The following is a 12,456-nucleotide window of genomic DNA, read 5'->3' on the forward strand; positions in this document are numbered from 1 at the left end:
TTAATGCGAGGTGTTGGTCGTCAGCTGTTCCAGTCTCATCTTTATTTTTGCTGGAAGGTGATGAGAAAAAATTCCAATGATCTATTTGTCTTTCTTAGATGTACGAAGTGTGTACCGCTAGGATAAATGTATGGAAATATATGATAACATGTTTATTTTTACTTTTATTCCTTTTTTAATGTAATTAGAAATCCAATTATCTATTTAAGTAATTTCTAAGATATGTTTAAATGAAGTGTTTATTGCTTAAACAAATGTATGAAATGTGTTTTATCTATGAGGGACGAATAATTTAGCAGTAGACCGATAACATGTTTATTTTTACCTTTATTCTTTTTTTTTAATGTAATTAGAAATCCAATTACCTATTTAAGTCATTTCTAAGGTATGTTCAAATTAAGTGTTTATTGTTTTGTATCGCTAGAATAAATATGGAAATATATGATAACATGTTTATTTTTACCTTTATTATTTTTTTTTCATTGTAATTAAAATTCCAATTATCATTTTAAGACATTTCTAAAAATATGTTTAAATTGAGTGTTTATTGCTTAAACAAATGTATGAAATGTGTCTTATCTATGAGGGGCGAATAATTCAGCGGTAGACCTCACGCTATAGTGCTAACGGGAGGTAGACCTCACACTATAGTGTGGTAGACCTCACGCTATAGTGCTAACGGTAGGTAGACCTCACACTATAGTGTGGTAGACCTCACGCTATAGTGCTAACGGGAGGTAGACCTCACACTATAGTGTGGTAGACCTCACGCTATAGTGCTAACGGGAGGTAGACCTCACACTATAGTGTGGTAGACCTCACGCTATAGTAGCACCGAATAGAGAATGGAGTGCATAGAAGGATGTTAGGGGGTGTAAAGAATACAGCAATTGTAGCCTTGAGAGGGGATGTAGGAGCATCAGCTATGAAAACAAGGGTAATGGATGGTAAGCTGAGGTACCTTAATAGCATTTTTAAGGGAGAAAAGGACCTACTTACAGCAATAGTCAATGATATGGAAGAAAAAGAGAGGAAGTGGTGGATGCATGTGAAGAAGTATGCTGAAGAATGTGGGATGGCGATGAGAGAAGTCAAGAGATGGACGAAAGAGGACATAAAGAAGAGAACAAGAAAATAGGACACAAGCAAATGGAAGAGTGAAATGGAGTGTAAGGAGAGTCTAATTTTGTATAAAAACTGGAAAAGTGAAATCAAGGAGGAGGAAGTGTATGACAACACATTTTCGTCAATTTTATTATTCAGAGCAAGGACAAACTCACTGGGCTTGAATATTAAAAACAGACACCAAGATGGAAATATAAACTGTGTATTCTGTGATGTAGAAGAAAATGCTAACCACTTTATATTATATTGTCCACAGTTTAGTGATATAAGAATAAAAGCAATTGAGCTTCAACAACCATACGAAGAAGATAGTGCACAAACAGTTGGAAAATTCCTTTTTTGTGAAGAGAATATTAAAAATAAGAAAAGAGTACAACAACAAATGTGGATGAAAAGAGAAAAACGAGTGAAAATAAGGAACACACAAAACTAAAAGACACAGAGGCGCCGTTGCAAAGGCAAAGCCTCAACCTGAATCTGATCTGATCTGATCTGTAAACAATTTAGTGGGAGGATAATCTGGAGTTACTTCACTGGGAGAGAAAAGACACCAATAATCACGGTTTCCGGGTTAGTTCATTCGATAAATGTCCATAATTAAGTGGTAAATTTACACCTTAAACTAGGGTTGGATTCAGAATGATAAAATAACACATGCAGTATGTACATAAGGAGTTTCAAAGAATTCATTGGAAAAGACTACTATCTATTTCAAGTTTCATAACACTCCTCCTCGGCTGGGTGTATGTATGATAGCGGCCACCTGTATGTATGATGACATCTGACTAAGGGGCCCCATTCATGCTCAGTTGCAGCCTTCAGTTGAGAACGTTGTGGGCGTGGTTTAACCGTGTCGTTGTGTGTATGGCGTGATTTTATTCGTAAGGTTCGAACTCACAGGCGACTGGACAGCTCTAGATTCTAGACCTGTTCGAGCAGGCCTGAATGTATGTGAGGTGTCTTCGATGTGGCCTGCAGGCTTATCCTCATTCTATGGTTAAAAGTTGCCGCATAAGAACCCTATTAGGCGAGCACTATGTCAGACATCTTAGGGTAATTTTGTATATTATTACATCGTGTGACTACGCACAAGAAATATATGATTTCCTATAGCAAATAACGAGATTTAACCGATTTTGATGACCATTTCAATCGCAAACAAACAGATCAACCAATTCGGTTAGTTATAAGTTGACGAATTGGTTGATGTTATTACGGATGAAATGAATGAGAAAACCAGTTAAATCACGATATCTACTATAGGAAATCATATATTTCCTGTACGAAATCACACAATGAAATACAATACAAATGAACCAAATAAATATCAACACTGTGGACATATATACTGAGTTAAAATATATAAACAACAGATGTAGGGGACGATAACATTAGCAACGATACCAATGTTTGACAGAACTACCAACGATGACGAATGGTACACAGTGTTACCAACGGCACGATGTCATTACTAGAGGTAGAAATAAATTTTTCCATACGTAAACTAAATAATACTACCATAAAACTATTAAATAAAGAGTACCAAAAGGCCACAGAACCTAACAAACCCACCTAACCTTGCCTAGAAGTACCCCGGTCACAAAACACATATAATAAGAATGGGGGAATGACTTACCTTGATACACAGTACTACCAACGGAGACGAATGGTACACAGAACTACCAACGACACGATGGCATTACTAGAGCTAGAACTGCTAAATATTTCCTCAGATATATTCAATAATTTCTCCATATAAGTGGTACGAAATATATAAAAAGTACAGAAAGGCCACAGAACCTAACAAACCCGCCTAACCTTGCCTAGAAGTACCCCGGTCACAAAACACGAATAATGACTATTGAGGAATGACTTACTTTTATGAAGGAAACGTCGAAACTTGCTGGACTCGGAAGGAAGAGACTGACGGATTAACTTATATGAGATTTAAGAAAATGATCAACATAACCTGAATTATCACCAAAATCACCATGGAATTGAGCCACTGCTTTTAGATACGGAATGCTGCAACCGGTACAAGTTTCTATAATATGTTCCATCTCAAAATACGGGAAAAAAAACCGCACTAGTAACGAAGGACGGGTAACTAGGTCAAAGGTTAAAACGGGAAAGGCAGGGGAACAATGGGTCGGAAAAGAGCGCATACAGAGATAAAGGAAGGGGGGGGGGGGGTAGGGAGATATCTGAATAGGACTAGAGTGATGATTGGTTAAGGGAAAAACAACGAACAAAAGAGAAAACATGTATGAACTAAATACGGAAACTAGACGAAAGAAAAGTTTTATAAGACACAGAGGAGAGAAAAGGAACTAACCAACAAAAATAATTACAAACAATATAGGAAGATAAAATGGAATGAACGTTAAATAATAGTGAATGGGAATATAAAATGAGATCATACCGAGAATTAACTGGATAAAAAAACTAGTCCAGGGTAAGAATTTATGTGAAACCGGGAAGGGATAAAGAAATAACCCAACAAATAAAACCAATATAGGAAGGTAAAATGGAATGAATGATAAATAATATTGAATGGGAATAAAAAATGAAAAAATAACACTAATAAAAAGAGTAAAAGGGGGAGTGGAAACTCCTGCGCAGGGGGCGGGGGGATATATGCGCAGATCGGAAACTGATGAAACGAACGTATGTACAAATGGGAAAGGAAATAACAAAACAAATAAACCCAATATAGGAAGGTAAAATGGACTGTATGATAAATTATATTGAATGGGAATATAAAATGAGAAAATAATACGGTAATAAAAAGAGTAATAATGGAGAGAAACGAAGGACGGAAGGTGGGGCGAACGAACAAACGAACAAATGGGTGCTAATGTTAGCATGAAACGCTAACATTTGATCTACATCAGGTATGGAATGCTAACATTTAATCTACATCAGGCGTTGGCAGCACTGGTTACTGTATTACTACAAGAAATAACCTTTGAAATGGCTCCTCCCAAATATATCCAGGTATACTGATTTGACTTTTCCTACGGTTATAATAAATACCAGAAAGAAATGTATAGAGAAGAAAAGGACTGAATTACGGTTATATATCGATTCCCCAGTATGTTTTCCCCACCCAAAACCCCGAGTTCCCACTGGGGGTCCCCCATTATCGGCGGATATAGATGTATATATATTTCTGTCCTGCGCAGGGGGCGGGGGGATATATGCGCAGATCGGAAACTGATGAAACGAACGTATGTACAAATGGGAAAGGAAATAACAAAACAAATAAACCCAATATAGGAAGGTAAAATGGAATGTATGATAAATTATATTGAATGGGAATATAAAATGAGAAAATAATACGGTAATAAAAAGAGTAATAATGGAGAGAAACGAAGGACGGAAGGTGGGGCGAACGAACAAACGAACAAATGGGTGCTAATGTTAGCATGAAACGCTAACATTTGATCTACATCAGGTATGGAATGCTAACATTTAATCTACATCAGGCGTTGGCAGCACTGGTTACTGTATTACTACAAGAAATAACCTTTGAAATGGCTCCTCCCAAATATATCCAGGTATACTGATTTGACTTTTCCTACGGTTATAATAAATACCAGAAAGAAATGTATAGAGAAGAAAAGGACTGAATTACGGTTATATATCGATTCCCCAGTATGTTTTCCCCACCCAAAACCCCGAGTTCCCACTGGGGGTCCCCCATTATCGGCGGATATAGATGTATATATATTTCTGTAACTATTCATTTGCGACGGGAAAGAGTGTTATTTTCGAAGGGAGCGTAATTTTTCCTATAAGAAAAAGTAGTTGGAATACTAGGATACATTGAGATGTAATAATATACAATGAAACCCATCTTAGTAGATAGAAGATTTTGGAACTAATTCATTGATGTATACAAGTCTATCTCTTGGTGATATAGCTAGGGTTGCCAAACATCCCGATTTTGCGGGATATGTTCCGAATTTTATCCTTTTGTCCCGTGTCCCGGACTAGACCCTTCACCTGGAGGCTACAACTGAGCGTGAATGGGGACCCTTAGTCAGACGTCATCATACAAACAGGTGGCCGCTATCATACATACACTCAGCCGAAAAGGAGTGTTATGAGACTTGAAATAGATAGTAGTCTTATGCTCTTTGTCCCGCATTTAGTTCATCAGTAATAATATATAAATAAATAGGAAAAATATTAACAAATTGAAATCCTTACCTCATGATATAACGTAAAATGGTGATTCTTTTTTTAAATTACGAGGATGTTAATATAAATTGAATAGCCAAAACATGAAACTAAAGGTTTACTGTGTTTACATAGCGTTTGAAAATTATTAAATTGGTTAGCACCAGGTGAACGCTGACTATTGAGTAGTAACATACTGTGACATTTCATTTTAACCCTCTATACCAGATTGCCATTACTGCTTGCTACAGCCTACTTTTTCCTCTTTAAAGCTAATTGCATGCAGCCCAAGATGTCAAAACGTAAATGCAAATTTCATGATGAATAATCCAGCAAGTGGATATTTATCAAACAAGGAAGCAATTGCTTTGAAGCCATTGCAATTTCAGTATTGAACATGGCGGGAAGAATGATATCACAAGACACATTGATTCGGCAAAGCACGCAGAAAGCATTTCCTCCACTTCAAACGATGATAAAATAAAAAATTTCATGATCAAGAAAAACACAACAAACTTCATTACCAAGAAAAACACAGATAGAGAAAATAAGATATTAGCACCATAAGTAGCCATGGCCTTTCATACTGTTTGCCATCATCCAATTCAAACGATTGTACAAATATACTACTACCATTATTATTTTTATTATTATTATTATTGTTATTATTATTATTATTATTATTATTATTATTATTATTATTATTATTATTACCTATGCTACAACCTTAGTTGCAAAAGCAAGATGCTATAACCCCAGTGGCTCCAAAAGGGGAAAATAGCCCAGTGAGGAAAGGAAATAAAGAACAACTACATGAAGTTTAAGATCAATAACAACATTAAAATGAATCTTTCATATATAAACTATAAATACTTGAAAATAATAAGAGGATAAAAACTTCAAAATAACAAGAGGAAGAGAAACAAGGTAGAATAGTGTGCCCTTGTGTACCCTCAAGCAAGAGATCTCTAACCAAAGATAGTGGAAGAACATGGACAGAGGCTATGGCACTACCCAAGACTAGAGAAAAATGGTTTGATTTAGAAAGCTTTGATGTCTTTTCATGGATCTTATTAGATGTACCTCCAGTATGGGAACATACAATCTTCTTGTCTAGTGTTAAAAGACAAGGGAGTAAAAATTTATACAACGTGCTTTTTTGCCTGTGGTCAACTATTAAAATCCTCCATGATCAACAATTGCAGAACAAACGTGATGAATGGATGACCAAGATGTGTCATGAAAGATGGTTTTCCGTCCTTCAGCAGTTAGACTTCAAGGAACAGTATTCTGAAATATCCATTTTTTGTGAATATCTATTCAATATTCCTGCTCATAATGCAAATGTGGTTCTATGATGACTGCTCAATGGACAGACGAAAGGAATAAGTTAGATGTGTAAACTATAGGTGCTATTTTACAGTGTAAATGGAATACAGATTGTCTTTGCAAAGAATTTCACAGACATGCTTTCCATATGAAAAAGTTTATTTGTTCCGTAACTGAAATACAAACCACGGTATTTAATATGGGTAATTACTTTCGGCGTAGCAGAAATGACGAGCCATTAGAATTTTAACGAGGGTTTACTACCCCACCGCAGGTTAGCGGGGGGTACAGAGGGTAGCTTGCTTACCCCCCCCCCTCACACACACCTGTGCTGAGCTCACCTTGCTCTCAGCTTGGGTGCTAGACGGACGTGTCCGCTGTCACCCTCACCTTCTCTGACAGCAATTTAACTGATCTTTTGTTTGCTTTTTCTTTGACAGAGTGTTTGTGAAGTTGGCCTCTGCGATGCGTAAGTGTCCCAGTTTACCTGACCTTGTGGAAGTTATATATCGGCGGTCGAAACGGACCCACACCCCTTGTGTCCTTACTGTAGGGGCCAACAGTGTGATAAGAGTAATGTATGTGGTGAGTGTAGGGAGTGGTCTACCTCCCAGTGGGAGAGGTTTTCCTGCGCGGCCACGCGATCACTCGCCTGTGCGCAAACGCTCTCCTGAGCGCCATCGCCCTCTTCAGGCTGATCGCCCCAGATCTCCGACTCGCCCGCGCGATAAATCGCCTTTGCGCAGTCGTTCGCCTGTCCGTGGTACGCGCCGTCGTTCTCCGTTGCGTTTTCAGGAGTCCACGCGACATCGCTCGCTAACGCGCCAGCACTCGCTAACGTGCCAGCGCTCTCCGCCTGGCCAACGCTTGCCAAGTCGCTCACGACATTACTCCCCCGAACATCGTCGTTCTCCTACGCACCGCCAGCGGTCGCCTAGTTTTAAATATTTAACTTAGCCGGTGAATATATAATAGCTGAGCCTCCGGCGGCTCGACAGAAAAACACACAAAAACTTGCGAGCGATCGCTATGAAGGTTGCGGGTGTGCCCACTAGCGCCAACTATCGGCCAGATACCGCATATACATGTAAACAGACCCAATTTTTCTCTGTCGGTCTGATCGACAAGACGTACCATTACTTGCTGTTAACCTGGAGTTTTTCAACAGTCTTGGTGAAGTACTTCCTTTTGGTTTGAGCTTTCGCAGTGCAGGTGTTTTATCTTCAACTTAAATCTTGAACTCGTTTTTGGATAGATTTAATTGTTGATTACTTTGGATTGTTTTTTGGACTTTCTTTGACTTTTAAATGGCCGACCCTTCCCTTGGTACGGAAGTGTGTTTTAGGCTTTTAGCAATTATCTTATCACGTTATAAATTGTTGTTGTTAATTATAGATTTTCCTCTATATATTTTATATCTCAACCGCCTTTATTAGGCCTCTTCGATTAACTTTCCATTTAAAATAAACATCAAGATAAATTTTAATGATTTGTTTATATGCGACCTTACCTATTCCTCCCCTAATCCGAGAGTAGGTGGTCCTAACTTGGGAACCGAAGTTAAACAACGTTGAGCCCTTTCAATCGTAAATAACTTTTACAGAGCAAATGATTTAAAACTTATTAAATGAATATTTTTTAGTAGATATTTTATGAAAGATTTTCTTTGAATAGTCTTCGTACTGTTTCAAAGATGAACTAACGTTTAGTTTATTTATGCTACGCAGTTTGCGCTCTATCGTTACGATAGAGAGAATCACGGTTTCACTTTGCAGAAAGAGTAAATCGATTCTGACGTTTTGTTTATTCTTCTTTCAAACTTAAATGTTTTAAATTCTATTTTAAAGGAACTTGTTAATTGAAAAACCTTTCAGTTTTTTCCTTTGGTCAAATAACCTGTTTATTGACGAAAGGTAAGTGGGCTTTTCTCTTCGGTGCGAAATCAAGAGAGAGAGAGAGAGAGAGAGAGAGAGAGAGAGAGAGAGACGGAGAGAGAGAGAGGAAGAGAGAACGTTCCGATCTTTATTCTCGTCCCAAGCGAGTAACGTTGTTCTCGAGTCAGTTTTTTACTCTCGTCCCTAGTCTCTGTACGGGGAGAAAGGATAAAACGTTTTTAGTTTTTATTCTCGTCCCAAGGCACTGTACGGTGAGAGATTGAAAACGTAGTTTTGAATGAACTAGTGTTTAGTCTCCTTCCCATTCACTGATCTTTTTATCTTAATATATGTTTACTGTTTTTTGCTTGTATTAATGTGCTTACATTATACAACTTATTTCGCAATTATAACCTTTTGATGAGGGTAGAATTGCGTGCTTCAGGTAGAAATCAGTTTTATTCATACCTAATGTGAATTGTTGAAAAATTCGATTTCAGTGAAGTAAGTGCAAAACAGAAAATCGTTGTGATAAAGTGATAATTGCGCAAAGTGTTATCAGTGTTGCGACCGAGGGTTCGTCTGTTCGTGCCTGTCGTTCGCCTAGTCCGAGACCTCTTGCATGCTCCCAAGCCCAGGGGAGAAGTAATGTCGTACGACTTATGGGTTCGAGAGGCCTTGATCAGCGAACAGACGTTCCCTCTATGGTTTCAGGCGTGTCTCATCAAGACCGCCCCTACCATAAGACGAGCGAGACGATTTTCTCCAAGTCATCCGAAGGCTTTTCGCGTAAGAAACCGTGGAGCAAGGTTTCGAGGCCCTTTAAGCGAAAGTCAGTCCTTTCAGGACAGGTCCAGCGTCCTGGTTGTAGCCATTAGGACAGCTCTGACCCTATGCAGTCATCGGAAGACTGCTCGCCGCCTAAACAAAAGCGTAATACAGGCTCCGAGAGTCTTATTGTAGGCAAGGTTTTGCAGTCACAGACGTTACCCTCGTCTCTTACCGCAACCATTCCCGTTGATCCTAAATGGGTTGTACGGCAAGACATGCAGAATAAGCTTGCCTCTCTTATGGAGGACTATTCTGTTGAGCAGGTTCACGATGATCCTCGCAGCTTAGCTGATCGAGATCCTGGCCGTCAGCCGCCCAAACGAGCCTTTGCTCGTCCTGTTGACGTTGACATTACAAAGTCACGTCAATCGTGTTTTGTAGAGCCTCACTCGATGCAGTCCCGTGTTGACTCTCAGCCGCTTGTGGACGTTCAGCCGCTGCCGCTTGCTCTTGTTGACGTTCAGGACGTTCACCAACCAGCATAGTTGACTTGTTTTGATGTTGAGCGTCAAGCACCGCAGTCAAGAGTTGTTTTGACTGCTCAGTCTAAGCAGTCAAGGCAGTCTCAAGTTGACGTCGAACGTCCTCCCGCACCTGTTGTTGTTGCTGGTCAGTCCTTTAAGCAGTTACATGACATAGCGTCCTTGACTGCTACTGTTGCTCCTTTGCGTGTGGACTCTGCTTGTCAAGCATTGCCACCACGGCAGGTCTCTCCCTTGCTTGAGACTCGGCAATTGTCGGACAAGGTTCCTTCAGATGAGGAAGTTGCTGATCCCCCTCCTACTGATATTCCCTTGAGGACTCTGTCAGACGGAGAGGAGCCTAAAGCTGCTCAGCCCTCTATGGACTTTAAATAAATCATGCTGATTTTTAAGGATCTTTGTCCGGATCTTTTTGTAACTGCTGCTCCTCGTTCGCCTAAACGTCAGTTTACACTAGGCCTAGCTACTTCGAAGCCGTTGTTTTCTAGGCTAGTGCTCTCTCGCTCTTCTAAGCGAGCTTTACGTTTGCTAGGCAACTGGTTAATCACCAGGAGGAGTTTGGGGGAGACAGCCTTTGCTTTCCCTACTTTTAAGCTGGCTTATAGAGCGAGAGTCTGATATGACACGGGAGAAGTTCTCGGCTTGGGAGTTCCTGCCTCTGCCCAGATAGACTTCTCAAACCTCATAGACTCTCCCTGGCGCCTGGCCATGAGACGCTCCAAGATTTTATGGTCGACTTCAGAGCTAGACCATCTCCTGTTAGGAGTTTTTTCGAGCGTTTGAAGTTTTGCTGTACAATTATGTCATGCATAAACAAGGCTATCAGGGATGGCTCCAATAATCTGCAGCCACGTTCTCTGCAGGAACAAGTCCCTCTGGGATGGCTCCAATGATCTGGCAGCCATGTTCACTGCAGGAGTACGTAAGAGGCAAGTGCGCTCAATGTGTTCATTGTCAAGACAAACTTCACGATGAAGTCTACCAGGCTGTCTTGACAGCATTAATGGAAGGCGACTGGATGGTCTCTCTCGACCTTCAGGAGGCATACTTCCACATTCCTATACACCCGGATTCCCAACCGTTTCTGAGGTTTGTTTACAGGAATGTGGGGTACCAGTTTCGAGCCCTGTGCTTTGGCCTCAGTCCTGCTCCTCTCGTGTTTACGAGGCTCGTGAGGAATGTGGCAAAATCCCTCCATCTATCGGGGATCCGAGCCTCCCTGTACTTGGACGACTGGCTTCTCAGAGCATCGTCCAGTCTTCGCTGTCTGCAGGATCTACATTGGACGTTGAGTCTGGCCAGGGAGTTGGGACTTTTGGTCAACCTAAAAGTCCCAACTGATCCCATCCCAGATTATTCTATATTTGGGGATGGAGATTCGCAGTCCAGTTTTTTTGGGCTTTTCTGTCTGCCACCCGAATAGAACAAGCCCTGCTTGAAGTCCAACTAATGCTGAAAAGAGAACGTTTGTTCAGTCAGGAGTTGGAACAGTCTCGTAGGGACTCTCTCATCCCTGGAGCAGTTTGTCTCGCTAGGGAGACTACACCTTCTGCCTCTCCAGTTCCATCTAGCCTCTCACTGGAACTAGGACAAGACGTTAGAGACGGTATCATTCCCAGTTTCCGAACCAGTAAAGGCATGCCTGAAATGGTGGGACAGCAATATCAGTCTGAGAGAGGGACTATCCCTAGCAGTCAAGAACCCAAACCACGTGTTGTTCTCAGACGCGTCGGATTTGGGTTGGGGTGCGACCCTGGACGGTCGGGAATGCTCGGGTCTGTGGACCTCAAGTCAGAAGAGCATGCACATCAACGGCAAGGAGCTATTAGCAGTCCACTTGGCCTTGATGAAATTCGAAAGCTTTCTTCGAAACTAAGTGGTAGAGATCAACTCAGACAACACCACAGCTTTGGCGTACATCTCCAAGCAAGGAGGCACACACTCCTTCACGCTGCTCGAGATCGCAAGGGACCTTCTCATATGGTCAAGAAATCGAGGCATCTCCCTGTTGACGAGATTCATCCAGGGGGACTTGAACGTCTTGGCAGACTGTCTCAGTCGGAGGGGTCAGGTGATACCCACGGAATGGACCCTCCACAAGGACGTGGGCAAGAGTCTTTGGGCTACTTGGGGTCAACCCACCATAGACCTCTTTGCCTCCTCGTTGACCAAAAGGTTACCAATCTATTGCTCTCCAGTCCTAGATACAGAAGCAATCCACATAGACGCGTTTCTACTGGATTGGTCTCTTCTGGACTTATATGCATTCCCACCATTCAAGATAGTCAACAAGGTACTGCAGAAGTTCGCCTCTCACGAAAGGACAAGGTTGTCTTTGGTTGCTCCCCTCTGGCCCGCGAGAGAGTGGTTCACCGAGGTACTTCGATGGCTGGTAGACTTTCCAAGAAGTCTTCCTCTAAGGGTAGATCTGTTACGTCAGCCCCACGTAAAGAATGTCCATCAAAGCCTCCCCGCTCTTCGTCTGACTGCCTTCAGACTATCGAAAGACTCTCAAGAGCTCGAGGCTTTTCGAAGGAGGCAGCCAGTGCGATTGCAAGAGCGAGGAGAGCTTCTACCATTAGAGTATACCAGTCGAAGTGGGAAGTCTTTTGAGACTGGTGCAAGTCAGC

The 12,456-nt window shown here is 41.1% G+C and overlaps 1 protein-coding gene across 1 annotated transcript in view; it reads left to right on the forward strand.

The window, feature by feature from the left end:
• Positions 1 to 1,543: 1,543 nt before the first annotated feature.
• The window catches only part of LSm-4 (Like Sm protein 4), a 72,857-nt gene continuing 61,944 nt past the window's right edge, over positions 1,544 to 12,456 (forward strand). The window contains exon 1 of the mRNA XM_068381685.1: positions 1,544 to 1,695. The gene's annotated coding sequence lies outside the window, so the exon portion shown is untranslated. The remainder of the gene's footprint in view (positions 1,696 to 12,456) is intronic.

This window comes from Palaemon carinicauda, chromosome 10 (assembly GCF_036898095.1).
Source record: "Palaemon carinicauda isolate YSFRI2023 chromosome 10, ASM3689809v2, whole genome shotgun sequence".
NCBI lineage: Eukaryota > Metazoa > Arthropoda > Malacostraca > Decapoda > Palaemonidae > Palaemon > Palaemon carinicauda.